Source organism: Schistocerca nitens, chromosome 2 (genome assembly GCF_023898315.1).
Source record: "Schistocerca nitens isolate TAMUIC-IGC-003100 chromosome 2, iqSchNite1.1, whole genome shotgun sequence".
Taxonomy (NCBI): domain Eukaryota; kingdom Metazoa; phylum Arthropoda; class Insecta; order Orthoptera; family Acrididae; genus Schistocerca; species Schistocerca nitens.
This window is the reverse complement of record NC_064615.1, coordinates 1,182,254,856-1,182,266,566: the sequence shown is the minus strand read 5'-3', so window position 1 is coordinate 1,182,266,566 and position 11,711 is coordinate 1,182,254,856.

Genomic DNA, 11,711 nt, shown 5'->3' with positions numbered 1-11,711 from the left:
CGGCACGCCAGACGGGAACGTCACAGCAGAGGGGGCTGTGAAGAAGACGTGTAGCCAATAGTACGCCGACTGACCCCTTCCTATGACGACAGCGCCCCCTAAGCGAACATAAGCGCTGCAGTTGAAGACTGGCCAGTTCTGCGACTTCTACAGCAGTGAGATCGAGAACAGCATAGAGACTAGTCACTTCGTTTCTACTGTGTAGCATTGTCTACACTGAAGAGATTCCTTATCTTGCCTGTCACCATTTGCTTGCGACACATCTGTATTTCACAAAGTAAGTATTATAATAATTTCCCTTTGCAATATATTTCATTAATACTATTTGCTTGAATTGTAGTCTAGCGATCAGAGAAAGAAGTTTTCCTAGGCACTCCGTATTTGACGAGTAGGCAGGGTACAACCAGACGTCTTACTACTTTTTGAGATTTCATCACTTTCAGTCTTTCTCTCTGACTGTGTGAAGCAAGTATAGATGACACCAAAGAAGAAGTCCGACTGTGGGGGGTGGTGGGTGGTGGAGTGAGTGGATTGGATTGGATTGTTTGGGGGAAGAGACCAAATAGCGAAGTCATCGGTCTCATCGGATTAGTGAAGGACGGGGAAGGAAGTCGGTCGTGCCCTTTCAAAGGAAACATCCCGGCATTTGTTGGTGTGAATGGGACAACAATATTCCCGACGTGAGGAAATAGCACACCAGTTGAGTTAAAAAACTACTTTTAACCCAGCTAGTGTGCTGCTTCTTCACATCGGCATTTTACAAAAACAGTTGTTGAAAATGATGAACAAAAATATAAACGACAAGACTGGTTTGGTTGGACGGAGACGTGTGAGAGGAAATGTTGACGTAGTCTGTGCTTGCAACAGCAACTACAACGTTTGACTACACCACGCAATTTTGACACTACATATGTTAGGTCGCTGCCGTTGGCAGAAATGAGAAAACTGGGAAGTCTATACGAAGTATTCTAGACAAATCTGATACGCGACGAAACCGAACAACGGACTCATCGACCACCTTTTATGGTGCCCCTTACACGCAGTTACCATTACTAGCAAAGAGGTTATCGCTAAGCGTGAACGTGCATCGTTTTCCTTTCAATTATTGCTCTAAAGCCGTCGGCACACGGACCGTGCTGTCGAACGTGAACGTTGAGCGTGCCAAGTTCAACGTGCTGCTGAACGCTCAGGAACGATGCGACATGTGCATACGGTACGTGGGCCCCAACGTGGTATACGCGATCGCAACGCGCTCCAGCGGCAGTCGAGGGATGTTTCTAGTTCGTAAATCACACTGTTTACTCAATGGGCGCGCATAAAATTCCCACGTTAGCTCTATTAAAACGCACGTTTCCTCCATCGTCCACGAAAAGGAAAGTACCACGTCCGATCAGTAAGGACAGAGACATATAAAAGTTCCATTACAAACAGTGCGCTACCAATTTGGAATACTTCTCCGCATAAGATAAACATTATTTTATCATTCCCACATTTTAGTAAAACCCCAAGGTCAGTCTTAGTTAATCACTGTTCCTACCCAGTAGCAGAATCTTTGCAACATGTGAATTACGAAGCGTAAAAGAAAAAGGAGCAAAATATCTTTATACAAGTAGAGCAAGCTGTCCTGTAGATTAATCCAATCGGACAAAGTATATACTTGTATTAAACTAATGATAAATTATCATAACCTAATAAAAACACGAATGTTAGGATATAAAATATAGTAGTGTCAAGACGCGAACCTCCGCCCACCAATCAAATCAGTAGAAGACTGTGACGCTACTCACTACGCTAAACTAACAACACACGAAATGTTAGAAATCAAAGTATGTTACCCGTTGCAGAAAACCTTATCGTAGATATGTTACTAATTGAAATTTAATTATAACAAATTGTACCAAGAACAATGCGTTTTGGGTGGATCTTCCGTGTGTCGCTGCCTTCAAGTAGTCTACTCTCATAATACGCAAGTTACAGTAAATCTTTTGCCATAATTATGATGTTTCTTGTTATTTTATTGGAACGAATCACACAGTTAACAACGGGTTTTCCAGTGATTCTGAATTTGCTGGTGCTCAGAAACGGCATATATACATATAATCTTGAAATGAATGCCAATATGGCGCCTCACAACTCTGTACTGAAGGGAGACGGCGTGCGTGTGACGTGGTGGTGTTGTGCCCTCTCATTGGTCAACGCTCCGACGCACGCTCAGAATATCTGACATGCAAGATACTGCTCTGCACGTTCGGAAAGACCCCCGAACGTGCTATTCCACGCTATGACGTCAGAAAGTCGGCACGCTCAACGCTCAACGTTCGGATGCACGGTCCGTTTGCCGACGGCTTAAGGGGAATAGGCAGACTGCTAGCTTCTTGATGTACAGGATATCTAATAATAAATCACTACTTACATATACAGCTCTGAAACCTGCTATATACTCACAATGTGCGGCCGATATTTTTGTAGGCCGGTACGTTGATATTTTATCCGCCCTTATGTCGATATTTTTTTCGTTGTATCGAAGCCGACAATGATATTTCCTTAAATACAGATATATCGGAATCCCCATACTTTTAGAAAACACCAGTTGTCTTACTACCACGTAAAGTTCAGTACCGTGTTGATACACCTGTGAAACTGTAACATGCTTCCTCAGGATGCGGTCCATAACCTGGTTGAGAGCGTTCTTCTAATCTGCCCCATTCTTCGATGGCGGGCCTGCAGAGGTCATTATGTGTGTGTGAAGGGTTCCTTCGACGAAGCGTTGCGTGTTTCAACTCATCGGTGCAGCACCAATTGGATTAATTCCGACAGATACTCCAGGACACTCCTTTCAGTTGTTTCCTGGTTCTTGGATGAAGGTGTTCACGATATTCTTGTGTACTGACGTCCTGAAAGACTAGCTGTTGATTGTAGGGTTGGACGATAGACTGTAGGATCCTGGAGGCATTGTACAAAACTCAGCATCGTCTATGACGGTGAGAGACGTAAGCTCTGTCCACGATAGTCGACCAAAACTTGATTCCCCCGTCTCCCTGCCTCTGAATCAGAGTCTTACAGGTACCTCATGTTGCCCTCATACTGTTTAGCGATTTTCATGAGATCCCTGTTTGTGGAGCAACTCATGATTTTTACAAATCGATGTCATCTGTTTTCGAAACACAATGCACGAAGCGGGTTACATAATTCATCAGCTTTGTGATGATGCTCTCTTCACTTTTATAGTGACTTTCTGGCATCGGTGTGGAATCCGGTGGATCTTTCCCGCCCTTCACAAAGTCTTTCGGCGCAAACCTGTCTACAGTACAGTGTAGAAATCTCTTGCAATTCGTTAAGATCATACAATCACCCATAGAAATGAATATGTGAAGTTGGCTGCTCAAATAATAAGTACTATCTGTCTTCTCATACTAAGCAGAAATATTTGCCTTTCCGTAGATTTCATTTAAGTAGCTGTAATATAATATTCCTATGGTTACCCATTCCTCTGGATACAAACTGAATTGATAAGTAAAACTTTGATGACCTTCCGGGTATTTAAGATTCTGGTCTTTGGAATTGGTTTCCTTACTAATCAAGATAACATTCAGATAGGATATTTACTACTGATAACACGAATCTCTGTCCATGTAATTTGTTCTAATCACTTGAGCATCCAAAACTATTGCTAGCAATCTTACACGTCCCCACATTACCAAAGTATAATCAGAAAAGTTACGTGTGATGTTTTTCAAATTTTTGATGAAGGCCTCTGTCAGTATTGCTTCTGAGGCGATGAATGTATAAAAGTATTAGTGTACCAGTTTCCTAAATAGTCTGATAGAGGTTTCCCTTTGTGATTAATGTTACTAAAACGCTCCTTTTTGCGAGTACACCAAGTATTTCACTGTCGGGCAGCTGGACGTGAGAGGAGTGTTCCTCTGATACAAAAATAATAATGATCAATGAAAATAATAATGATCAGTGAAAGTAATAATGATCAATGAATCCTCGTAAAGTTAAGGTAATTTCAAAATGTGTGCCTTAACTCTAGTGATAAACAAAGTGCTGGTAGTATTTCACCAATGAACACTTAGAATATTAACATTGGTACCCGATCGCATGGAGTATTTGCTACCTTTAGGAATGGTATTAAAGTTTATTAGGGATTCTGTTATAATAATTATTATTCCACGTAGCTTCATAAGGTGTCTCATGTCTCTTAATTTGACTCCACTTCAGGGACTTAAGCTTTCCTTTGCAGCGTGCCGTTCATGGTGAATCTTTACAGAAATGAGAAGTGTAGGCTAGAGTGAAAGCAGACTGAAATATTGGGTGGTCCGTTCGGATTTCCATCCAGCTATCTAACGTTTCTAGGAACGCACATCTATCACTAGACCACCAGCACTGACAGCCCTTCCCTTGCAATATCCCATCTTGTTAAATGATAGTTTGAATGACATTTGAATTCTGATTTCACACAGAAAGCCTGACATGTTTGTCAGTTTAGTTCGGACGCGTTACACACGTTTCAGTTTTCTAAAACAGATTTTATTTTTATTACCTTATCTTTTGACTATCCTCTCAAAGCCCTATGTGAGTGCATTTTCTTATACAACTTTTAAAATTAGATTTTGTTTATGAGAACGTGTATAGAGTCTCTTTCGCTAAGAGGATTAAGTTGCTGTCGACTACACTGTAATAATCCATTTTGTTCATATTTTTCTTGCAGCTTGAACGGAGCATTACTAAAGAAATGTAATGACTTTTAAACAAAAAACAGTTTGACAGCTAATCACTGTGTGGTACCTCATGTGAAGAGCTTAAAATAAAACAAATATTAAAAGAATATATTTCTGATTAATGGGATTTCATGACATTACGAAGATTTTATTCTTTTTTTGACCCTTTCTCTGTTGATTTCCTTGAGTCTGATAGATTTTCTCGATAAAGAATTGAATTTCTTTTCCTAATATGCGACAGTTAGTGCGATGGATCAAATTACGTAAAATGTTGTGCGAAATTTTAAAGATTTTGCAGAGGTAAAAACGTGTAAGTTTTGCGTATGGTTGATTTAAGCTTACACATTGCAGTGCAGAAAACGCACGTCCACACGACCACAGCGCCGGCTGAATGGCGAAGCAGGGCGTGTATGCACACCCACAGCAGCCAAAGGTGGCGCAGTGCTTAGCACACTGGACTCACATTCGGGAGGACGACGTCTCAAACCAGCGTGATTTACATTTTCCGTGATTTCCCCTAAATCGCTACAGGCAGATGCAGGGATGGTTTCCTTGCAAGGGCCCGGCCGACTTCCTTCCCCATCATTCCCTAGGGTGATGGGACCGATGACCTCGCTGTTTGCTTCCCTCCTCCAAATCAACCAACCACCCAACAATTCCGTGCCTCTTGCAACTCTTCATTTTCGCTTTGTTTTCTGTACGATCAAAAATTTACGTTCTAAACGATTTTATTGTAGATACCAACAAAACATTCATTAGCTATAGGTCATCAAGAACCTGCTGTTCGAATTATTGCCACTTTGGTACCTTGCACTTAGTCTTTGTGAGGAATCAAAAGGAAACTGTATTATCTGGTCGTCACAGTAGTCTCTTTCTTTTGTTGACATATTGGCGCAGTGGCCGGATACACATAAGGTGTATTAAATATGTACTTTGTGTTATTGTTGTATGTTGATTGTATGTGTCCTTTGGAACCGTATCTCACAGTGCACTGTTGCTGATGCATGCTCGAAATTCAGATTTGAGAGGCAAAGATTCTGTTTACAGTGTGCTGACAATGCTAGGAATGGAAAAGATGACACTGACAGCAGCTGGCCATGAAATGAGTCGAAAGCGGTGTAAAAACTTAATAAACTGTTCAAAACAATGGTATCGCTGTTTACTGGTTTTACATGGGATTGAGTCAGTCGTGGTTAACTATTTTTGAGGTAGAGTCAACTGGCTGAACTGCGTATTTTCAGTAAAAGTGATGCGCGAACAGCCATTGGGAGCTATATTGGTGCTAACCGCAGCGGTGTATTAGCACTTGCGTTGCATAGTGAATTAGATTCTTCTTCGTACTTGGTTGATTTGAAATAGTCGAAGGACATTTACTGCACGGTTCCGTTTGTGAACTCTTAGTAAATGGTGGACGTGGAGAACAGTTAAGTAACGACGGAGATCTGGCTATTTGTTAGTGAGAGGAGCGGATAAAATATTTTATTGGAAGCCAGAGTTCTAGCAAAGATGATGAATCAACGGTGCACGTGGGCGCACTTTATGATTCCCATAACTTAAGAAGGTCTTTTTTAATAGGAAGATAGATTATAATGAGGAAATTTATTGAGTTTCATAAATTCTTTAGATACTTACAAACATTTGCTGTGAGATTTACGGCAGTACCGAATGTGTAGTGCGTGTAGCCTTATTCACTATACGGAAAGAACTCAGTTTAAATTGTGGTTACTATAAGGGTGTACAACAGGTGTGTTAAATAAAAACAGAAGCGTATACATTGATGTGCTAGCTTTTACTATAGCGTTAGCATCGATTCCAAACTTGCAAATTTACACGTACGAACGAAATGGGCTAGAATACTGGTATATCTGATAATTGTCGATTCAGATGCGTGGACTGAGATAATAGTCTGTATGGCTTTAATAAATTAATAAGTAAAATCACCTTTAGCTGGAACTGAGAAATCTTATACGAATAATTTGGGCAATGGCACACATTTGTAATGTTGTCGTGTGCAACAATTATTAGTCCATTGTGTCACAATGTAGCATTTGAGATATAGAATGAGATTTTCAATCTGCAGCGGAGTGTGCGCTGATATGAAACTTCCTGGCAGATTAAAACCGTGTGCCATACCGAGACTCGAACTCGGGACCTTTGCCTTTCGCGGGCAAGTGCTCTACCATCTGAGCTACCGAAGCACGACTCACGCCCGGTACTCACAGCTTTACTTCTGCCAGTATCTCGTCTCCTACCTTCCACACTTTACAGAAGCTCTCCTGCGAATCTTGCAGAACTAGCACTCCTGAAAGAAAGGATATTGCGGAGACATGGCTTAGCCACAGCCTGGGGGATGTTTCCAGAATGAGATTTTCACTCTGCAGCGGAGTGTGCGCTGATATGAAACTTCCTGGCAGATTAAAACTGTGTGCCATACCGAGACTCGAACTCGGGACCTTTGCCTTTCGCGGGCAAGTGCTCTACCATGTACCAGGAAGTTTCATATCAGCGCACACTCCGCTGCAGAGTGAAAATCTCATTCTGGAAACATCCCCCAGGCTGTGGCTAAGCCATGTCTCCGCAATATCCTTTCTTTCAGGAGTGCTAGTTCTGCAAGATTCGCAAGAGAGCTTCTGTAAAGTTTGGAAGGTAGGAGACGAGATACTGGCAGAAGTAAAGCTGTGAGTACCGGGCGTGAGTCGTGCTTCGGTAGCTCAGATGGTAGAGCACTTGCTCGCGAAAGGCAAAGGTCCCGAGTTCGAGTCTCGGTCGGGCACACAGTTTTAATCTGCCAGGAAGTTTCATTTGAGATATAGTTTGCTACTTAAGTTATAGATGATATTTGTTGTAAGAAGCTTATACTGGTAAAAGGTTTGGTACATTAACAACTGTTTAAAGTTAACAGCTGCCCGAATTCCGCTCCAACTAAAACAGTATATGAAGTGGCTTAGCGACTCAGACCTGCTCCTTGTTACGACACATGAAGTGTAAGTAGAGCATGAGTACGTTTGTCGGATATGATTGTCACTTCTGCATATCAGTAATTACCAGCGACAGTTTACTAGACAAAAGCATAACAGTTGTTCCGTCCCAGTACACCGTGCAGTTTCCAATGCTGATACCGCATGTAAAAAACCGTACTACTTAACCAGTGGTACTGAAAGAAGTTACGGGGTTAAATTCATATTCACTACCAGACATCACTTTCACACTTGACGGTTTGGTAGAGTTCTCTTCACCTGAAATGCTGTTCATTCATAGGCTTTTTGTCGAGTATGATCATGTTATTTAGTAACACACATGATTTTAAATCGTGTTGCCAGATGACCTATTGTATCAGCTACACATGTATCTGTACATAGAAGTAAAAGGAAATGTGATAAATGCAACATATCCAAAACATGGTGATATTTGCCATCGTGGATTTTTCTTGATCCCACAGTCTCTACTTGAAAATGGCCCAAGGCTGAAATTGTAAGATATTACAGAAAATAAACACTTATAAAATAAATAATAGTGACCGACTGCCTGCATATCACTAGACAGAGGTGACTGACAATGAACACTCATGAACTGTTACCTCAAAAACTGCTACTGTATCCCTAAAATAGGTCAGTACTACACTAAGCAGCACGTGTGTAAAATTATGAGTATTTTACAGTTGTCGGCAAAAACTGTAAAACGTGATGTGAACCGAAAGGTTACTGCTACAGTATATGGAAACATATCAGCCAAATTCAGTTCCGTTAAAATATAATGACAGATCATTTAGCGACAGAAATTTTATATGAGGTTGAAACAAATAATATTTTGCATTATTGCTTGCTATCAAGGATGTAGGATCTCATTGCTATTCTTAAATAGCTGGATAAAAATGTAATTGTAAGAAGGTTCCGTTTGAAAGTGTGAACTAAAATATATTTGGATTTATTGTTATTGTCTTAAGATAACTGATTTGGTTTTAACGATGTTTACTATCATGTATCTTGACGTGAAGTCTGCCACATTAAGTTTCGTTCCGATGCAAATAGTCACTGATACTTTTGAAATAACGGCTGCTACCAGGGATGTATGAAAGCTTCCTCAGCTGGGAAGTATCTTCTGCAGCAGGTGACTGTTGCAGGATCTATAGATCATGAAATATTCTGCTGTCCACAGATAGCTGCTAAGATGTCAATGAGTCTTTGCGATAATGACCAAGTTGGTTTAAAAATAGTGTTAATTCCCACTGTTGCTCAGATACATCATGTTGTTGTGTAAACTTTAGTGATAAAACCTTTTAAAACTGTTCATAAGGGAACCTGGAATGGGATGAACTGGACTAATATATAGACGCAGTTTTAAGCATACCAATGGACACCAACGTACAATACGCTGATTGGCCTGGACGTTGTGTTCTTGTGCCTAATAGCCGGTATGTCCACTTTTGGCACGGACAGCAGCGGCGACGCGTCACTGCATGGAAGCCGTGAGGCCTTGGTAGGTTGCTGGAGGGAGTTGGCACCATACCTACGCACACGAGTCACCTAGTTACCGTAAATTTCGGGAAGGGTGGCGACGAGCTCTGACGCCATGTTAAATCACATCCGAGATGTGTTCGATCGGATTCAGATCTCACGAGTTGGAAGGCGAGCACATCAATTGGAACTGGTCATTGCTTTCCTCGTATCACTCCTTCACACTCATAGCCTTGTTGAAAAATGCTACTGCTGTCGGGAAGCACGATTGTCATGAAAGGGTGCAGTGGTCTGCGACCAGAGTACGATACTGCTGGGCCGTCGTGGTGCCTCGCACGAGCTCCATGGACCCACGTACGCCCACGTAAACGTTCCGCAGAGCATAATGGAGCGGCCGCCAGCTTGTCGCCGTCCCGCAGTACAGCCGTCAAGGGGCTGTTGCCCTGGAAGACGACGGATTCGCGCACTCCCATCCGCGTGATGAAGTAGGTATCTGGAGTCATCAGACCGTGCAACAGTCTGCCACTGCACCAACGGCCAGTGCAGTGCCGACGGCCACGCATCCTTTTCGTTCACAGTTGCCGGTGTCGTGGTGCTAACATTGGCACGTGCATGGGCCGTCGGCAGCGGAGACCCATCGTTAGGGTTGTTCGGTGCACTGAGTGTCGAGACTCACTTGCACTGTGCGCAGCATTAAAGCCTGATGTCAGTTCCGACACAGTTCGCCGTATGTCCCGTTTTACCAGTCTGTCCAGCCCACGATGTCCGACGCCTGTAACGAGAGGTGGGCGCCCAACCCCAGGAACCTGGACACGGTTTCATCTTGGTTTCGCCATGTAGTGAAACCACTCGTCACATTACTCCTTGAACGCCCGACAACTCTTGCAGTTTCCCAAATGCTCGCAGCGAGCCTCTGGGCCATCAAAATCTGCCTACGGTCAAACTCAGACAGATAGCACGCCTTCCCCTTTCTGCACACAGACAGCACGCTTACTGATACTAGATGCACCGTGCGTGTGTCTAACTAGCAGCCATTCCTCACCAGGTGACGCTGCTATCGCCTGTACGGCTTTAGGCTTTATACCGACAATAGGTCAGTGTCATAATGTTCTGTCTGATGAATGTGTAAGGTGGCAGAACAAATGGTCAGATTCGCACCTTACATAAGACCTTTACAAATCGCAATGAGAAGGTGAAGATGACGCCTAACGTATATCGACAGTTATGAGAATATTTGCCTATCAATAAGTAATGGAAAAAGGGATGACAGTAAATCGACAGTAATTAACACACCATTCCTATACAATGCATGTCTTTCAGCAGAAGGTGGTACAGGGAACGCGACTCGAGTCGCTTTCAGTTATGAAAAGCCACCTCCACAACGGCGTAGCGAAGCCGCGCTGCGGGAGGTACGCCGGCGACCACCTAGGACGGGTGGCAGGAAAGAGGACAGCGACCCCACGCCAGGTAATCCAAGCTGGAGGGCCGCCTGTAGTGAGGGAATAGGTACAAGAGCAGAGAAGAAGCTTTACAAAACTACGTTTCGAAATTCCAATGGGATACGAACAAAAGCAAGTGACGCATTTTCGTCCAGCAAGTGCGACACACGGAAGGTCAATTACTTTAAGCGTCTAGAATGGGCGCAAAACGTCCGATTGTCGGAAACTCACTAGGAAGGATAAAACTACTGAAGTTTCGAGGCAGTTTGATAGAAGAGACATTGCGATTGGTAGAGTGTGCTTCTACAAAATGAGAGGAACGTTCCTATTGGTCGAAAAAAGCCGTGACGTAAAAAAGGAACCCAAGTGGAGGGAGGCAGTTCTGCCACGAGTAGGACAAGAGAGAAATTTTGTAGGGGACTCTTCTCTGAACTGGCGTCAACTGCAGAACGGAGCGCTTAACGCTCCGTACGATGCAGAGAAGAAGTTGGTGTGGACACTGCGATCACAGTGGCTGCACTCCAGCTAAAATTAGCTGTAGCAACGTTTAGCTCCAACTGTGGAGAAACGAACCAGCCAACTTAGTTAATTGTTCTTGCGAGAACTGAGAGGACACTATAACATGCATGCTGCTCCACTCTGAGCGTGTATATCGCCACATAATAAGACTAGGGCTGAGTACGTGTTTTCTCGCATAAGGAAAAACATAGGGAAAGTTCAGCAAAGGCCAGATTAGTTTTGTAGGAATTTCAGTGGGAGAGAGCGGCCTTGCAGACAGCAGCACGTCGCAGCTTCGGGTAAATGCCACGTGCAGTGGCGTAAACGTTGTTGGTTCACCAGCTTGCGTCCACTGTAACCTCGAGCAGCCTTGGGTCACTTGACTAACCATCCACCGTAGACTTGATTGTCATACTAAATAGTACCGAACTACATCATAACGTATCTGTAGGAGCAATTTTCTAATGAAACATCCAATTAAACTTTCATATTATTGTGCTTAGGATTAATGTAAAGAAATTTCCAATTAAACTTTCATAATATTGTGCTTAAGATTAATGTTCTTTCAGAGATTTAATATTTAACATTGTTGTGTA